The sequence below is a fragment of the Cervus elaphus genome, chromosome 3 (assembly GCF_910594005.1).
Source record: "Cervus elaphus chromosome 3, mCerEla1.1, whole genome shotgun sequence".
Classification (NCBI taxonomy): domain Eukaryota; kingdom Metazoa; phylum Chordata; class Mammalia; order Artiodactyla; family Cervidae; genus Cervus; species Cervus elaphus.
The window spans coordinates 22484074-22504601 of NC_057817.1; the positions used below are offsets into that span (position 1 = coordinate 22484074).

The 20528-nt window shown below is 38.2% G+C and overlaps 1 long non-coding RNA gene across 2 annotated transcripts in view; it reads right to left on the reverse strand.

The window, feature by feature from the left end:
* Positions 1–223: 223 nt before the first annotated feature.
* The window catches only part of LOC122680146, a 168376-nt gene continuing 148071 nt past the window's right edge, over positions 224–20528 (reverse strand). For both annotated transcript variants that reach the window (XR_006336646.1, XR_006336647.1), the window contains 2 exons: positions 906–960; positions 224–280 (listed from right to left, as the gene is read on the reverse strand). This is a non-coding gene — a long non-coding RNA (uncharacterized LOC122680146). The remainder of the gene's footprint in view (positions 281–905; positions 961–20528) is intronic.

Below are 20528 nucleotides of genomic sequence, written 5' to 3' on the forward strand. Positions count from 1 at the left end.
ACTCTAAAAAACAGTCCACATCAAAAATATTCTAAAAAAAAAAAAAAAAACTAAGTAAAATAGATAGCCAACAAGGACCTACTGTACAGCACATGAAGTGTGAAGTGAAGTGAAGTCGCTCAGTCTGGTCCGACTCTTTGCAACCCCATGGACTGTAGCCTACCAGGCTCCTCCGTCCATGGGATTCTCCAGGGAAGAATACTGGAATGGGCTGCCATTTCCTTCTCCAATAGCACTGGAAACTGCTCAATATTCTGTAACAACCTAAATGGTGAAAGAACTGAAGAAGGATAGAAAAAAATAAATTAATTAAAAATTAAAATAATAAAAGCATAGGAAAGCAGACCATATGCCAGGTTGGTGGGCAATAGAATATAGGGAAGGTTCTCAGATGAGGCTCTGGAGTCAAGGTGGCTGAAACTGAATTCTAATTCTGAACTTCCTTTGTGAACCTAGACAAGATCTATAGATTATCTATGCCTCAGTTTCATCATCTGTAAAATGGGTATAATACTGCCTGTATTATAGAGTTATTATGTCATAGAGTCATTTGAACAGTTTTTGGTACATAATGAGCACTCAATCAATGTTAACTAAAGTTTTTTATTAAAGACTATCATCTATTGAGAGCTAACTGTGTTTCCAAGCACCCAGTTAATACAGCTCACACTTTCCTTAGAACTCTTCTCATGGATTTCTACTTTCCAAAGTGAAATCAATTCTCAACTAGCTCTTTAATGTTTCCTTTCTTTGGTTAGCGCAATCATTAGCTGATAGCACCTAGAAACATGTCATTTTAATCTTTTGTAACAGGAAATTTTACATTATTCAATACACATGCCCACTCCTTGAAAGTATAGAATGAGAATTTAACAATCATGAAAAAATGCATAGCCTTCACTCACCCAAACTACATCTGCATTCTTTCATTCTTCAGTGTCAGCCAAGATAACTCACATCCTAAAGAAAAGGCAGGACAGAAACCAAAAGTCATGACAACACATTCCGCCCAACTCCTAAGCATGGTTACTGAGCTAAATATATCCAGGCTCTATGGCAGTAAGGACTGTACATTCTGCCAAGGGAGCCACAGCCGTGACAGCAATTGTGAAAAGCTGGTGACCCTGCTAGAAACTGCAAGAGAGACTGTATTAAGATACTTTGTGAGCTGTCAGGATGGAGTTCCAGGGCCTGTTTAAGAAACCAAGGCTTCAGTGGAAATGCCTCATCCTTTTGTAAATTAAAGGGCAGTGGTTTCTTTCCGACCCCTTTAGTGGCTTTCTTCAAGCTGCCTCAGCTCCAGAGCCTGAATCTAATTGCAGATATTTTTCATTTGTTCACCAACCACTACATTGACAATGGAAATTCAGGCCCAGGAACTTATTTACAGCATATCTACTGTAAATTATCTACTCTTCTGGAAAGCCATCTTGAAACCAGATTTTTAAAGGAAGTAGAATTTTGGGAGGGACCCACAATCTTGTTTTGCATCCTCAGGAAAACAGCTTCCCTGTAATCCCTTCATTTAAAAAAAGTTCTCATGGATTAATCTCCCTTAGGCAGGTATAATGACTGGTATTTCAACTCCATAAACAATTCAACTGCAATAAATAAACTAAAATAACAATAATAATCTTTTAATAACTACACATGTTACATGATCAATATCTTTCTTTTATTCTTTATAAACTGCTTTCTTATATGTAAGATCTCTACCTTCCCACTCCTGTCACTATTTCCCACCAGCTCTGATAAGAAAACACTCTCAATAACTCTGAGAAATGGCCAGTGGGATTATTCTAAAGGGCGTAATTGCAGCTACTGAGAAAGAGACTCAATGTAATTAAGATTAAATTAGGATAAAATTGTTTTCAGAGACTGATAATTATACCATGGGCTTCAAAATAACCAAATCTAGTACCTGTAACCTCACCCAGACTGAGGGCAGGTGCCTTCCCACACATCTGCCATATTGTTTCAATGTATCTTGAAGTGTGGCCAATCATAGTTTTGTGGACTTTTTTCCCACACTAGCACACAATTATATTTATCTAAGATAGTTTATATATTTGCAAATGATAGCCTTTACAAGGGCTGCAGTGTCTATTGAGAAAATTAACCTGGATGCTATTGTTGGAGATGCTGCTCCCTCTCTCTGGGAAGTGTCTTTTGATTGTTTTCTCATGTCAACAGCTTTATTCTCTCATTGCCTTCATTCAAGGCAACCCAAACTATATTGCTAGTGCTTACCAACAGCCATAACCCCTTCTACTTGCCAGGCACAGAGTTAGGAAAAAATTTTCAGACTCTTTTTTTTTCAAAAAAAAAAAAAAACAACAGAACATATACAGAAGTGATGTGTACCATTTCCAGTCCTGGGACATGAGAACCGCCTACTCATGACCTTTGCTCTCTTCTCTTGTCTGGATTGACCGAAAGTAGATGGTGGAGCCTTTAGGTGGAAGGACTTGGTTCCTGAATGACTGTGCAGAACAGAGTCTATGCCACTGAACCCTACCATTTCACACTGAGCTATGAGGGAAGGAGGGCTTTCCAGGTGGCATTAGTTGTACAGAACCCACCTGTCAATGCAAGAGACATGAGTCACAGGTTCCATCAAAGGGTTGGGAAAATCCCCTGGAGGAGGGCATGGCAACCCACTTCAGTATTCATGCCTGAAGAATCCCATGGACTGAAGAGCCTGGTGGGCTACAGTCCATGGGCTCGCAAAGAGTCAGACACGACTGAAGTGACTTAGCTCTCTTGCACACATGATGTAAGAAATAAATCTTTGTTGTGTTAAGAAACTGAGACCTGACCTTGAAGGGTTCATCTGGTACGGGAACTAGCATTGTTCATCAAAGACAGCTATTTTTTCCATTTTCTTCTGTCTCTCCATCTCCACAGTCATCTCACATTTTCCTCCATTTCTTCCTTCTTTCATTTATACTGCAAAGAATTACTGTGTGCCCAACATACATGCCAGTAACAGAGTACACTGCACATTAACTGTGTTCAAAGTAGCCCAAATGAACAATCAACCACCTTACAATTCGACAAGCACAATTATGTGGGTCTACTAATTCTTTAGGAAAAGTGTCAGCAAACTACAATCTGGCTGTTTTGGTAAATTAAATTTTATGGGGACATAGCTGTGCTTATTCATTTACATCTTATCTGTAGTGTAGTGATCTTGGAACCTGCAAGACAGCAAGAATGACCAAGAAAGTCTTATGACCTGCAGCTTTCTTACCTCACTAGCTGAGTTGAATAGTGCTGACAGAGAAGGGTCTACAAAACAAAGTATTTTCTTGTCCTTAGCAGACAAAGTTTAAGAAAAAGCTTTAAAGATTTTGGAAAGGATTCTCAAAGGAGAGTATGCATGAAGTGGGTTTTGGAGTTCACTGTAGTAGAAAAAGAGGAAAAGTGAATTCTGGGGAGGGACAATAATAGCCAAGCAAAAATATGTGAGTTTAAGGTTACTCAGACAGCACTGAGAAAACATGCAAGGGGGAGTGATCATCCCCGCTAGATCACCACTTACTAGTGGGAAGGAGCAGCAGGAAGCATCAGGCCAAAGGGAGATGATGTAAAATAAGCAAACCTGTACCCTTCATCCTATCTGGGTACCAAATTTTAATAAATAATATTTAATATTATATCAATACTAAATAGCTTCAAGCTCAACTATAGATCAGTGAGCTGTAAGTCTTCATCTACCACTTATCAATAAACTGTAACATAGTTCTGTTTCCAGGTAATCTTACACAGACACAAAAGACCTTTTCATATATGGTAATCGTAAGAAATATTTAGACAAAATAAAAATCATACTTCTCTGCGAGATGTGCAGTGGCAGGTGCAAGGAAGACTTGATGAACTGAATTTCAGAGAATATGCCTTCTTAGATAAACAGAGTAAGATCCCACACCTGGGTGTGAGCACACGGTCTGGGTAGAGGAGGACAGAGGAGCCAGCTTGTTGTAGTTTGGGATGTTTTGAGTGAAAAAGAAATCAGACAAATGTTATTCAACAGTGAAGCCTAGCAGAGAAGACTAGAGCCTGATTGAGTCCTAGATGAAAAACTAATTGCTCTGTCTGACAGTGCTCTCCTTGACATACCCCCAGATTGCAATGAGAGGGAGACTGGAAGAAAAAACATAATTACCAAGTCTCTCACATTCTCATGATGCTCAAATTCTTGGGATCCTCCAGATTTTGATTCAAAGATGAAACTACAGCCTAACCTCCTCCCAGCTCAAATACTGACAAGGTCAAAAGTCTGTGAAGGAAGTTGGAAATGTGGTTAATCACAGGTGAATACGATACAATGAAAGTTGTGATTCAGCCCCAGCTGAACACCCCTATAGGAGAGAGATGAATTACTAGTCCCTCACTGTAATCAAAAAACAAAAGAAAGAATTTACACTCTCTGGATAATAAAACAAACAAAAAATAATGTAACTCAGTCTCCACGTTCTTTCCTATATCCAGAAAACAGTAAGAAATTATGAGACAGACAAAGAAAAAGGAAAATGTGACCATATTTAAGAAGAAAAGCATAGCCTATTCAGACTGACAGATGATCTAACTATTGGAATTAGCAGACAAATATTTTTATTAATAAACTAATTATTTTCCCCCTTTCATCATAGGGAACTGGAATGCAAAAGTAGGAAATCAAGAGATACCTTGAAAACAGGCAAGTCTGACCTCGGAGTACAAAATGAAGCAGGGCAAAAGCTAACAGAGTTTTGCCAAGAAAACACTCTGGTCATAGCAAATATCCTCTTCCAGCAACACAAGAGATGATTCTAAAACATGGACATCAGCAGATGATGAATACTGAAATTAGATTGATTACCTTCTTTGCAGCCAAAGTTGGAGAAACTCTACACAGTCAGCAGGAACTGCCTGCGGCTAAGATTATCAGCTCCTTATTGCAAAATTCAGGCTTAGATTGAAGAAAATAGGGAAAACCACTAAGTCATTCAGTTATGACCTAAATCAAATCCCTTATGATTATACAGTGGAGTTGACGAATAGATTCAAGGGACTAAATCTGGTAGACAGACCGCCTGAAGAACTACGGACAGAGGTTCATAACACTGTACAGGAGATGATGGCCAAAACCATTCCCAAGAAAAAGAAATGCAAGAAGGCAAAGTGGTTGTCTGAGGATGCCTTACAAATAACTGAGAAAAGAAGAGAAGCTAAAGGCAAAGGATAAAGGGAAAGATACAACCAACTGAATGCAGAGTTAATAGCAAAGAGAGATAAGAAAGCCTTTTTAAGTGATCACTGCAAAGAAATAGAGGAAAACAACAGAATGGGAAAGACTAGAGATCTCTTTAAGAAAACTGGACTTACTGAGGGAACACTTCATACAAAGATAGGCACAAAAAAGGACAAAAATGGCTAGGACCTAACAGAAGCAGAAGATATTAAGAAGAGGTGGCAAGAATAATACACAGAAGAACTATACAAAAAAGCTCTTAATAACCCAGTCAACAATGATGATGTGGTCACTCACCTGGAGCCAGACATCCTGGAATGAGAAGTCAAGAGGGCCTTGGGAAGTGTTACTATGAACAAAGCTAGTGGAGGTGATGGAACTCCAGCTGAGCTATTTCAAATCTTAAAAGAAGATGATGCTGTGAAAGTTCTGCATTCATTAAGCCAGCAAATATGGAAAACTCATCATTGGCCACAGGACTGAAAAAGGTCTGTTTTTATTCCAATCCCAAAGAAAAGCAATGCCAAAGAATGTTCAAATTACTGTACAATTGCACTCATTTCACATGCCAGCAAGATTTTGCTCAAAATCCTTCAAGCTAGACTTCAGTAGTATGTGAACCAAGAACTTCCAGATGTACAAGATGGATTTAGAAAAGGCAGAGGAACCAGAGATCAAATTGCCAGCATATGCTGGATCATAGAAAAAGTAAGGGAATTTCAAAAAAACACCTGCTTCTGCTTCACTGACTATGCTAAAGCCTTTGACTTTGTGGATCACAACAAACTGAAATATTCTGAAAGAGGGGGGAATACCAGACCACTTTACCTGCCTTCTGAGAAATCTGTATGCAGGACAAGAAGCAACAGTTCAAACCAGACATGGAACAACAGACTGGTTACAAATCAGGAAAGGAGTACATCAAGGCTGTATATTGTCACCCTGCTTATTTAACTTCTATGCAGAGTACATCAGGTGAAATGCCAGGCTAGATGAATCACAAACTGGAATCAAGATTGCCGGGAGAAATATCAACAACCTCAGATATGCAGATGATACCACTTTAATGGCAGAAAGTGAAGAGGCACTTAAAGAGCCTCTTGATGAAGGTGAAAGAGGTGAGTGAAAAAGCTGGCTTAAAACTCAACATTCAAAAACTAAGATCGTGGCATCTGGTCCTATCACTTCATGGCAAATAGATGGGGAAAATGTGGAAACAGTGTCAGATTTCATTTTCTTGGGCTCTAAAATCAATGTGGAAGGTGACAGAAGCCACGAAATTAAAAGATGCCTGCTCTTTTGAAGAATAACTATGTCAAACCTAGACAGTGTTTTAAAAAGCAGAGACACCATTTTGCCAACAAATGTTTATATAGTCAAAGCTATGGCTTTTCCAGTAGTCATGTATGGATGTGAGAGTTGGACCATACAGAAGGCTGAGCACATAAGAACTGACACTTTCAAACTGTGGTGCTAGAGAAGACTCTTGAGAGTCTCTAGGATTGCAAGGAAATCAAACCAGTCAGTCCTAAAGGATATCAACCCTGAATATTATTGGAAGAACTGATGCTGACACTGAAGCTCCAATACTTTGGCCACCTGATGCGAAGAACTGACTCATTGAAAAAGACCCTGATGCTGGGAAAAAGGAGGGCAACAGGAGAAGGGGGCAACAGAGGATGAGATGGTTGGATGGCATCACTGACTCAATGGACATGAGTTTAAGCAAACTTGGGGAGATAGTGATGGACAGAGAAGCCTGGTGTGCTGCAGTTCATGAAGTTGCAAAGAGTTGGACACAACTTAGTGACTGAAGAACAACAATTCCTTTTAACTATTACAAATCTTTTAAAGAAAAAATAAATGTAATAAATGAATACATAGGGGTTTTAAGGAAAGAAACAAAAACATTAAAAAGAGCCAAAAGGAAAATTATAGCACTAAAAACACAATATCTGAAATTAAAAATAATTAGGCGGGCCTAACAGCACTAGTGGAGAAGGCAATGGCATCGCACTCCAGTACTCTTGCCTGGAAAATCCCATGGATGGAGAAGCTGGATAGGCTGCAGTCCATGGGGTCGCGGAGAGTCAGACACGACTTCCCTTTCACTTTTCACTTTCATGCACTGGAGAAGGAAATGGCAACCCCCTCCAGTGTTCTTGCCTGGAGAATCCCAGGGACGGCGGAGCCTGGTGAGCTGCTGTCTATGGGGTCGCACAGAGTCAGACACGACTGGAGTGACTTAGCAGCAGCAACAACTCTAGGTTAATCACAAATGGGTGCTGTTCAGACCTGCAGTATGAAACAAAACTGACTGAGAGCCCAGCAACTGTTCTCTGGATCTTTCATGGCAGTCATACAAAAGCCAAGCCTCCTACGGGCTTCTCCCAGCCAATGGCTGAAAATGACAGCTAAAAAGGCCCTTTTCTGTGAGTTCTAGGAACTCTCCAATGGGTTACTTTGGATTGAGAAATTTCCATCAGCCTGGCAAAACTTTTTTACTTTTGGGTAACAAAGTCTAAATTTCCCATACAATCATTTTCCCATATCCTTTTCATCTCCTTCACAGGCACCAAACTTTACAATCTGAAGGTTCTCTCTCTCTTTTTTTTTTTTCTGCTCCCTCATCTTTTATCCTTCACAGATATTTTCCCAACATATCTTTTGGAAATCGAATCCCATCTTTACATTTGCTTTCTCAGACAATCCAAACAAACACAAAAGCACTGTACACTTCAGAAGAAATCATCAGTGGAATTAAAAACAGATCAGTAAAGATTTTCCAAAGCAAAAAAAAAAAAAAAAAAAATGATTGAAAGAAAAAAAGAACAGAATACGTCAGTGATCTAAGGGATCAAATCAAATGACCCAATAGACATACAATGGAAATCTCAGGAGAGGAGAGACAGAAAATATTATAAGGGCCAATGACTGAACAACTTTCTAGTTTGATTTAAAATATCCACTTTAAAAGTCAAGAAACTCAGTAAATTTCAAGCAGAAAGAATACAAGCCAAATAACACTGGTGTATATTATGGTCTAATTACTGAAAACCAAGGATAAAGAGAAAACCACATGCGATGAGTTAAGAGGGGACATTGTACACAGAGAAACAAAGACAGGGATATTTGCTTTTCTGCAGAGGCAAAGCAGGCCAGATGGCAATGGGATAACATCTTTGAGGTCCTAAGGAAGGGGGATTGGCAGTCTGTAGTTTTATAACCAGGAAAGATGTCCTTCAATTGTGGGAATGAGATAGAGATGTTTTTAGACTGTTAAGGGTGAAAGAGGTTATTGCCAGAAGGCTCTCACGATAGAGCATGCTAAAGGAAATTCTTTAGGTTGAGGGAGGACCAGGGGGCAAAGAGGTTCAGTTCTACAGGAAATACTGAAGCATACCAGAGATAATACATATGGAGGTTTTTTTTTTACCTTTTTCTCAGTTTATTTGGTGGAAAGTTGACCATTTAAAGCAAAAAAGACAGCACTATGTTGTAGGGTTGGTAACATGTGTAGAATTAAAATGTATAAGGTTCATGGCACCAAGGCCATCCACCAAGGGTGGATGGAAGTATATTGTTGGGTTGGTGCCTTACGTACAAGGTGGCGTCATGTTATTTCAAAATAATTTGAAATGAGGTGGGGATATATATTATGTTCCAATAGAAAACACTAGAAAAAAATTTTAAAGGGGTTAAAAAAAATCAAAAGTAATAACCTATAATGACTACAAGCATTTTGACCATGACCTACAATAATAAATATCATGTATCTATCACTACCTGAACACAAGGGCTCCACATCAATCTTACACACACATATTTTAAAAACAGAAAAAAACTATTGAAAGTAATTATTAATTACTAAGTGCAAGGAATGCATTTTATTCTTTTTCATTTTTTAATATCAATCATTACCTATTGAATGAATGTTACTACTGATAATTTTTCTATACCATCAGCTTTGGGTCAGGCCATTTACTTAAAAATATTTTTTAATTTACTTTTGTTACTTAATTGATGTTTATCAAAATATTCCAAAATATAAGTTATCCCTATTTTACCAGTTGAGCCACAAGGGAAGCCCCCATTCCTACTTTAGAAATGAGGACACAGAGGTGGAGAAATTAAGATTCTTAAGATTGTAAGGTTAGTAACTGGAAAAGGTAGGATTTCAATACAGATATAGGAAGTCCATTGGCTGTGCTCTTAACCACTATATCACACTATCTCCACCTTGGCCTCTATGTTTGGGGACCTGTGTGCATGTAACTACTTGCATTTGGCGGGAGATAAATACTAGTTTTTATCTAACCTGGAAAAAGCTTAAGAATCACAGTACTACCCCCCAAACCCAATTTACAGTTTGTTTTTTCCTACCAGATAACTAATATTTGTTCACATTGTCTGAGTAGATGCTTTAAAAAGCTCCAGTCATTTGACCACGAAAGAACTGTAACTTTTAACACTTTATAGCCTACTCTCTCCTTTGTATATGCTATTGGTGAGTGGCAACAGAAATCTACAGAACATACAAATGAGAAACTTTAATCTACTGAAGCTATTTTTCAGTTCTAAGATTCTATAAACCTATAATTCTAATCAAGGACCCAGCCACCTGCTATTCTATAACTAAGCCACAAGATGGGCAGTTGTCTAAATTGCTCAGAAAGATATACAAAGGCAAGGGTTCCTTAGTTTCTTTGTTAGTCTGCCCTGAAGTTTTGCAAGGCCTAAAGTTAATTAGAGTCTCTTGGTGTAATTTAAGCATATTCCTCTTAGCTTATTGTCTGACATACAGATGGAATAATCCAGCTTTCCTCAGGATAATCATTTTTATTCACATACTTATATAATTTAAAATAACTATGTATTTGCTATTTAGCTTTTCCTCTCTAGACTAAATAAATACAATCCCCTTAATCTTCCCCCATCAGTTTGACTTTCTCTGTAATCATTTCGGCCATGCCTCTTAGGAGATCCTCTATAGTTTCCCCACATGCATGTTAAAGGGTGGAACTCCATATTGATTGCATTACTTTAATAAGGGCCTGACCAATGCCAAATATGGCTGGATAATCTGCCCTCTTGCCTGCCATGTTTTTGCTAACAGAGAGTTGAATATTACATTAACATTTCCAAAAGTATTATTGCCAGTTTTCTGGGTCATCATCAGCTGAAGCTAAATCCCACTCATACAAACTGCCATAGGCCAACTGAACAAATGCCCTGCATTCTCCATTTAAAATATCTGTTCTGACTTTTTTTTTTTTTTTTTAATTTTTTTATTAGTTGGAGGCTAATTACTTCACAACATTTCAGTGGGTTTTGTCATACATTGATATGAATCAGCCATAGATTTACACTTATTCCCCATCCCGATCCCCCCTCCCACCTCCCTCTCCACCCGATTCCTCTGGGTCTTCCCAGTGTACCAGGCCCGAGCACTTGTCTCATGCATCCCACCTGGGCTGGTGATCTGTTTCACCATAGATAGTATACATGCTGTTCTTTTGAAACATCCCACCCTCACCTTCTCCCACAGAGTTCAAAAGTCTGTTCTGTATTTCTGTGTCTCTTTTTCTGTTTTGCATATAGGGTTATCGTTACCATCTTTCTAAATTCCATATATATGTGTTAGTATGCTATAATGTTCTTTATCTTTCTGGCTTACTTCACTCTGTATAAGGGGCTCCAGTTTCATCCATCTCATTAGGACTGGTTCAAATGAATTCTTTTTGACGGCTGAGTAATATTCCATGGTGTATATGTACCACAGCTTCCTTATCCATTCATCTGCTGATGGGCATCTAAGTTGCTTCCATGTCCTGGCTATTATAAACAGTGCTGCGATGAACATTGGGGTGCACGTGTCTCTTTCAGATCTGGTTTCCTCAGGGTGTATGCCCAGAAGTGGTATTGCTGGGTCATATGGCAGTTTTATTTCCAGTTTTTTAAGGAATCTCCACACTGTTTTCCATAGCGGCTGTACTAGTTTGCATTCCCACCAACAGTGTAAGAGGGTTCCCTTTTCTCCACACCCTCTCCAGCATTTATTGCTTGTAGACGTTTGGATAGCAGCCATCCTGACTGGTGTGGAGAACATAGGCAAAACACTCTCTGACATAAATCACAGCAAGATCCTCTATGACCCACCTCCCAGAATATTGGAAATAAAAGCAAAACTAAACAAATGGGATCTAATGAAACTTAAAAGCTTTTGCACTACAAAGGAAACTATAAGTAAGGTGAAAAGACAGCCGTCAGATTGGGAGAAAATAATAGCAAATGAAGAAACAGACAAAGGATTAATCTCAAAAATATACAAGCAACTCCTGCAGCTCAATTCCAGAAAAATAAATGACCCAATCAAAAAATGGGCCAGAGAACTAAACAGACATTTCTCCAAAGAAGACATACAGATGGCTAACAAACACATGAAAAGATGCTCAACATCACTCATTATTAGAGAAATGTTCCGACGTTTTAAAGGCATTTAGAGTTCTTCTTTCATGACTTGAATTTTCTTTCTTCTGGGTTTTTGGGTTTTTTTATGTTTTTTCTCTGTTGTGACATTATTGTTTTTATTGATTTCGAGTGCTCTTTATACTAAGGATTTCAGTTCTTTGGTGTTTGTCTATGTAGTTTTCTTTTTTTAATATTTGTGTGTGTGTGTGTGTGTGTGTTCAGCCACTCAGTCATGTCCAACTCTTTGCAACCCCATGACCTGTAGCCCACCAGGCTCCTCTGTGCATAGGATTTTCCAGGTAAGCATACTGGAATGGGTTGCCACTTCCTTCTCCAGGGGATATTTTAAGGATTTCAATTCTTTGGTGTTTATCTACACACAGTTTTTTTTAGATTTGTATATAATCAAATAGAATGCCAAATTTTTCTTTGTTCTTTCTGCCATCATTTTTATGGAAAGTTATTCCCATTCCCAAGATCAACTAATAATTATCTGTATTTGTTTCAATGGTTTTTAAGATTTCATGCTTTTTTTGCATCAACTTAACTATATATCCTTAATTTTGGTAATTAAAATAGTGTGAGATATTGTAAAAAAAAGCTCACATATGTGTATGTGAGAATTTGCCAACTTTTCCAATTTTTCCCTTTTACATTGGTTATTGTACTTTACCAAGTAAAATTTTCATATGACATATGTTTGAGAGTTGGTGGTGGTGGTTTAGTCACTAAGTCGAGTCCAACTCTTGCGACCCCATGGACTGCAGCCTGCCAGGCTCCTCTGACCGTGGGATTCTCCAGGCAAGAATACTGGAGTGAGTTGCCATTTCCTTCTCCAGGGGATCTTCCTGACCCAGGAATCGAACCCGGGCCTCCTTCATTGCAAGTGGATTCTTTACCAACTGAGCTATGAGGGAAGCCCACAAAGTATCAATATACTTAGGGGCTTCACTGATAACTCAGTTGGTAGAGAATCCACCTGCAATGCAGGAGACCCGGGTTCAACTCTTGGGTTAGGAAGATCCCCTGGAGAAGGGAAAGGCTACCCACTCCAGTAGTCTGGCCTGGAGAATTCCATGGACTATACAGTCCATGGGGTCACAAAGAGTTGGACATGACTGAGTGACTTTCACTTTCAAATTTTCAGATCAATATATTTATTTATAAAAGGCTCTTCAGAAATAAGCCTTCCACAGAGGCATGGACAAAGACCATTCATAAAAGGGAAAGTTAAAGTTCTTTGAGACATATGAAAAATACTCATCTTTATAACTAAAGAAGTAAAAAGCTAAAATTGTATATCATTCTTTTGAATCATGAGAGATCTTTTCAAAATTATTTTAATATTAGGATTATTGAGATTTGTTTTAAAATTCATGCTTTCAAACACTGTTGGCATTCTTTTTCCTAATATTTTCTTTTGCTAATTTTCAAAGCTTCAAAAAATGTAAAAGTATAGTACAATGAATATCCAAGTACCTCTCATTTATAGTCATTAACTGTTAACATTTGTCCAATTTGCTTTATCTCTCTGTATATGCATATGTATATCTGTGTGTTTATGTATACACACATATGTGATTTTATATATATATATGTATATATATACACATGATATGTATAATTTTTTGCTGAACCATTTGAAAGTTAGTTGCAGACACCATGATACTTAAAGATCTTACTTAAAAGGCTTAAAGATTTTAATCTGCAGATAGAAGTGTTTTAAACATGAGCAATATCTTTTAAAAGCAATTTAGAAGATGCATCAAAGCCTTCAAGATATAAAATTAGCATAATAAATTCACTTCTGAGTATCTGTTCAAAAGGTTTTATTCTCTTTCCTCAATTTCAGCCTCCTTTTTCATGGCATCCAGTATAATAATGGTTCTTATTTATGATTCATTAGAAAACTACTCAAGTAATTACAAAAGAGACATATAAAATTAATTCTAGCTTCTGACACTAAAGGGATACATGTATTTGGTAGATTTTTTTTCCCCAGAAATTGGCTTTTTCATACACATGTACTAAACTCTTTGTTATAACCAAATAGATAAGATATGGACTTCCTCTCAAGAAGTTTGTGATCATTAGTGCTTTTAAGGCCCTCCCTAGAAATTTAGACTTTTCTTAGAATGGAAAAGTCTAAGTCAATTAAACTATGAATCACTTATACTACAGAATATTGTGCTACTATAAATATAATTGGTGGGATCCATATTAGATGAGCAGAAGAGATGTCCAGAGGAGTTAGTAAGTGGAAAAAAACAAGCTTCAGATTCGTGTGTATAGGGTGATTCAAATACACACAGTTTCTCCATATATGAGGATGTGAATTTAGGTTTATTTGTATAAACAGGAAGAAAAAGAGAAATGTGAGGAAACCTATACATTAAACTACTGAGATTTGTTTTTCAGAGGAGGAAAAATGGATTGGACAGAATAAGATTATCAACTTTTTATATATAAACATTCTAATGGTTTCAAACAGACTTTACATTAGTAATTTTTTAATTAAATTTAAAAAAAGAATAACACACAAAGGGGTAACTCAAGAACTGTCAAAAAATGAACAGATATCAGTGACTGATTTTTGCTAATGAAAATTGATTTCCATTTTCCTGTATTTTACAAAATATTTTATATATTACATCATATTTTACATAAAATATAAGTATAAAATATAAAAACATTGTTCAAATAAGAGCAAACATCACATCTCACCACTTAACAAAAAATTCTTTTCACATCAGTGGGTCATAATTTGCGCCTAAGTAGTTCTCGTCACTGTAGCAGTCAGGCATGCATGGGCATGCATAGAGTCAGAGCCAGTGGGGTTGATTTGCATAAGAAACTGCAGGGCTTTTGAAGAAAATCTAATGTAAACAAGTTAGAATTGGACACATACTTTTGGTCAAACAGTGTTGGGAAGAGTGTGATGATTTGGAACACAGTATAAGGACAAAGGTCAACATAACATCTTACCATTTAATGTTTTTGACCCAATTGAGAAGGTCAGTTCAATTCAGTCGCTCAGTCGTGTCGGACTCTTTGTGACCCCATGAATTGCAGCACGCCAGGCCTCCCTGTCCATCACCAACTCCCAGAGTCCACCCAAACCCATGTCCATTGAGTCAGTGATGCCATCCAACCATCTCATCCTCTGTCGTCCCCTTCTCCTCCTGCCCTCAATCGTTCCCAGTATCAGGGTCTTTTCCAATGAGTCAGTTCTTCGCATCAGGTGGCCAGAGTATTGGAGCTTCAGCTTCAGCATCAGTCCTTCCAATGAACACCCAGGACTGATCTCCTTGAGAAGATAAGGTTGTACAATTTGGGGACCTCAATGTAGGAGATGTGACACTAAAGTAAAAGCATATCAAAGAAAAAAAAAAATGAAAGCATATCACATCTAGTGATATGCAGCAGGCACACTTGCTGGGCAACGGCGGCATCGTGTAACACTGGAAGCTTTATCAGGCATCTACAGGGTCTGCACCTACAGTCGCAAGATTCAGAGTGGCAGGAAGATGTGCTTCCATAAAGGGCATTGGAGGCTGCAGAAAGGCTCCTCTATATTTTGCTTTATTCATTTACCATTATGGAATCCTTCTCTACATCTCTATGGAGATGTCTATGTCTTCTTAAATGTCATTTTAAATGGATAAATAACATTACTTATACAATCTGTAAGGTTTGTTAACCTCTGTTTCTATTTTCTTTCCCTGGTATTATAGAAGTTCACATGTATAGCTTTGCTTTAAGGTTCAACTATTTTCTTAGAACAAATTCCCAAGAGTACACTGATGGACTCAAAAGATTTGAACATCAGCATATGCACAGTGAAACATGACTTTGTTTTCTTATTTTTCCCAAATGCTGAACCAATTTAGCATGTCATCAGCAACGTTTGAATTATCAAGCTTTTGCCACAAACAGGGCAGCTAAGTGTTGTCTTTTACATTTAACATTTATTGAGTAACTACTCTGACTAATCACTCTTAGGGGTATAGGAGAGCAACAAAATAAAATCCAAAACTCTCTGTCAGCACTGAGCTTAGATTTAGCAGAAGGAGGCTGGTTTATCAGACAAAAAGTCATTTTCCTGAAGTGCTGTATCAGCTTCACGTGCTTGGGTACTCGTGAAGGTGATCTGTGTTCTGTTTCTTAGTTGGCTGTCATTGCTGTTGTATGAATTGCTTATTCATGTCTTTTTTTCCCATGTATTAAATGAGTTCTTGATGTGAAAGCTCATGAGATGCCTCAGAGCTTCTATTTCCCTCCAAGTTCCCACGTGGCCTCCTGAGTCCTGGGATTGTCCTTAGAAACCACTGTCCTGTCATCACCACATAAAGAATTCACTTACAGCTAAGAAAAATCCACCTCCCATGGCATCCTGTTTCTCCTGCTTACAGACCTTCCATTTTCCAGCGGAGAAACAATAGGAAACACCGTTTCACCACCTTCTCTGCCCATGAAAGTAGTTACTCTCCTTGCCAGTGAGGTGGATTTTCTAGGCTGGCTTTTCTGATTTGTTCCACATCCAGACTGTATCCTCTCAGTTTTTCCTTCCTTTCTTCCTCTGGAGACAAAGACCTTCCAAGATACAAAATTTCTGGGTGGCCACATTCTGTCCTACCCGAGGACCACTCCAATCCACCAGCCCCCCAGAGCCTGGCCAGAGCTCACCAAGCCGCAGGTCAGCCTTCTTCTCCCTGGGCACAGGCCACGTCCAATGCGGACACCCCAGGTGCATCCCCAGAACACAAGCTCTGCTCCCGCTTGAAAGAGGGTCTTCTCTGCTCCCAAAGCTCAGCATGGAGAAAAGAACCGGTTCACTGCTTCCTCTTCTCCTTTGAGGGTTTCCACCACAGATGGTGGCCTCTGTCATGTCTGATGTGATCCTTTCCCATCTGGTGACCTAAGTTATTTTGTTCTTGTTGTTGTACATGTGTTTACAAGTCTTTACGTAGCCAAATCTGTCAGTTTTTCCCTTTGTGATTTCTTCTGTCACTTCATAGTAAACAAATAATAATAACAGTAATAATGGTTTCTCCAGACATCTGACAGGCAATAACTTATCTGTTCTGCTATGTTCTCTCTTACCTATCATGTTAGCCATTCAAAACTTACTTCAATCATGAGGTATGAAATTGGGCTAGGAAGCTGATTTCTTTTTTCAAAAAAGTGGTAGCTATGAATCTCAAGTAATGTAGATTAAATAATTCATTCACTGTTCATTTAAGATGTCTCTTGTTATTTATTATTATATCCTTCTATACGATATGCTTATTTCTGGACTATGCTATTCCATTTATCTCAGTGGAGATAAATGTTGTACATGCTCGCTGAGGACTTCCCTCATGGCTCAGCAGTAAAGAATCCACCTGCAATGCAGGAGACATGAGTTCAAACCCTGGATTGGGAAGATCCCCTGAAAGGGGAAATAGCAACTCACTCCAGTATTCTTGCCTGGGAAATCCCATAGACAGAGGAGCCTGGCAAGCTACAGTTCATGGAATTGCAAGAGTTGGACGTGACTCAGCAACTAAACCACCACCATCACATGCTTATTTGGGAAGACTAGCTCCACTTTAATGTTCCACTTTGCAAAGTGCTAGTTTATGCTCCTAGCTGAGCGTGGTGGTACATGGACACTGGGCCTTTAGAACCCTGGCTCAGCAATTTACTAATCATCATGTGAACTTGGGTAAGTTACCTGAACTTCTATTGGCCTCTGTTTCCTTGTTTGTAAAATGGAGATAATAAAGATACTGTTTTATGTGAAGTGCTTATTCTATGTAAAACATTTAGAATAATGTCCATCACATAGTAAGTGCTCCAGAATGATATGTATTTTTGCAGAAACAAATTATAATCACCATTAAGTTCAAAAATCCTATTCAGCTTTTGAGTTGGGTTATGTCTAACTTATAAATTGGCTGAATTAAATAGAAGTCTTTCTGATTTATCGTCACTTTCAAGGATAACTGTTTATCTTTCCATTGGTGTTCTCTAATATTATCTAATACTTCTAAAGTTTTACACTTTTGTCTATATTAAATAAAACATGCAACTCCCTTATAAAAATATATATTATTAAATAATTTAGATGCTTTTTCATTATTCTGACCTGAGATAAAAGGCTCTTTGGGATTTGTATGTATTCATTTTGTATTCATCTTTCTGCTTTATTGATGCCTAGAGTTTTTTTTTTAAGACTTTTGATTTTAGTTTTTAAAAGTATACAATCACAGCATGCAAAGATAACATTTTAATTTTGTTTTCAAATACTAATTCTTCTGATTTTTGTATCTTCCTGCACTGACTAGAACTCCAAAACAATATTTAACACATATTAGAAAGGTTGTCTTTTTTTTAAACTGATTTAAACAGGGATGTTTCTAACAGGAGAAAGGAGACTTTGGAACAAGACTTGAAGTTTGCTTTATACTGATGGTGTCTCTCTTAGTTTGGAATCCGTAACAGATCCACAATCTCTCAGTTTCTTCATCAATAAGTTGATATAAATATTTATCTCTTATAGCTATAGAAATAACTGAGATGTCATATGTAAAGTGCACTGATACATAAGGTAGAGACAATATATTTCAACCCCATCTATTCTTTATATTCCATATATCTATCTATTAAGGAAATCCATTATTCTGTTCCTAAATTTCTAATGTTCCTATTATAAATGGGTATTCAAATGGATAGTTCTTAAATGTATTTGTGACTTTGTGATTAAAATACAACTTGGAAACTATCACATAGGAAAACAAAAGGCATCTTCAGTTTCACGTCTCCTGGAATTTATAAGTCATCTCTAGCCCCTAAAATTACACTTCATAATACCTATGCAGTGAATATTTGCTGAATATTTTGTTGAATGAATAAGCCCAGTTAATTCCAAAAGGTCTCTAAGATTTTTTCCCCCAAGTATTTCATAGATAACAATTCACAATTGAAAATCACATTCTTTGTCAAATCCAGCAAAAGGAACGTGAACACTGAGTAAATACACATACACATACATGTATACATAGGTAGACATGCATATGGGCTTCTCTGGTAGCTCAGCTGGTAGAGAATCCTCCTGCAATGCAGGAGACCTGGGTTCCATTCTTGGGTGAGGAAGATCCCCTGAAGAAGGGATAGGCTAGTCACTCCAGCATGCACCGTCGGGGTTCAGACGGTAAAGAATCTGTCTGTGATGCAGGAGACCTGGGTTCGATCCCTGGCTTGGGAAAATCCCCTGGAGGACGGCATGGCAACCCACTCCAGTATTCTTGCCTGGAGAATCTCCATCGACAGAGAAGCCTGGTGGGCTACAGTCCATGGGGTCACAATGAGTCAGACACGACTGAGCGACTAAGCACAGCCCAGCACAGACACGCACGTGGGCTCCCCTCACGGCTCAGCGCTAAAGAAGCTGCCCGCCATGCTAGAGACTCAGGAGAAGCTGGTTCAGTCCCTGGGTCGGGAAGATCCCCTGGAGGAGGGCATGGCAACCCACTCCAGTGTTCTTGGCTGGAGAATCCCACGGACAGAGGAGCCAGGTGGGCTACAGTCCTTAGGGTCACAAAGAATCAGACACAGCTAAAGCAACTGAGCATGCGTGCATACACACGCAACATGTATACACATATTATTCAGAACCAAAATGTTTCTAAAAGTAAGAAAAGCTTTGCTTGCTAGGGAAAAGATAAAAAGGCTTTTTAAATAATTGTTTTACTTTCATGCACTGCTACCTATAAATTTTAAAGATTAACATAATTGAAAAAGTTAATTGAATTCATTAAATCATCAAAAATTTGCTAATCCAATGCCACCAATATAGAAATGATTAAAAATCAGTTCTTATGGTTACATTTAGTTTGCATTAGGGTTTTTGTTGTTGTTGTTGTTTATTTTTTGGCCACACCACACAATTTGCAGCATCTTAGCTCCCCAACCAGGAATCAAACCCATGCCTCCTGCAGTGGAAACAGAGCCCTAACTACTAGACTACCAGGGAATTCCCTTGTCTGTATTAGTTTTGCTCACTAAAAGTGTCGCACTTTTAGCCTAGCATTCTAACATATCACATCTTGACTAAAAAAACATTTACTGTTTGAGTTCTTTTTCTCTTGATGACCTATATGAAACATTGGCAAACATGTTAAGATCCAATGGTAGGCAGTGAGAGAAAGACCATTAAAAAAGAGAAAAACTAAAAAGCAAAAGGAGAAATAATACAGATGACCAAATTTAGATTCTGCATATTTCCTTAACAATAACTAGCACACTTTACAGTATTTCAAGGAGTCATTTAGTTCTTCCTTTGAGCTGAATTGAAACTCTGACTACCTTTAATTGAGTACTAACCAAGCAGTTTCTGCACATTTATTCCTTTAATTCTTACCACTACACTGAAATGCAGGTACTTCTTATTTCAGCTCCATTTCTTTAAAGATTTTCTTTTTTTTTAATGTGGACCATTTTAAAACTCTTAACCACTGGACTGCCAGGGAAGTCCCTTCATCTCCATATTTACAATGAGGCTCAAAGAGGTTATGCTATTAGACTGAGGTCATACAGCTGGTTCATGCTAACGGAGGTTAGAAATGAAGACAGATCTACTAGACTTCGGTGCTTATAACCCACACTTCCAGCCCATGCTCATAGTCCTGGGCTCTGAAGCCCCTTAAAGAGGAACTGCATCTGTGAGTAGACTGAACCTCTCTGTATGGGAGCAACATAGTCACAGATCTACTAGCGTGGCAAAATAGGCCCTGATCACTAAGCTATTTCTCTGTGACTTCTCCAGTGTTTCTTCATA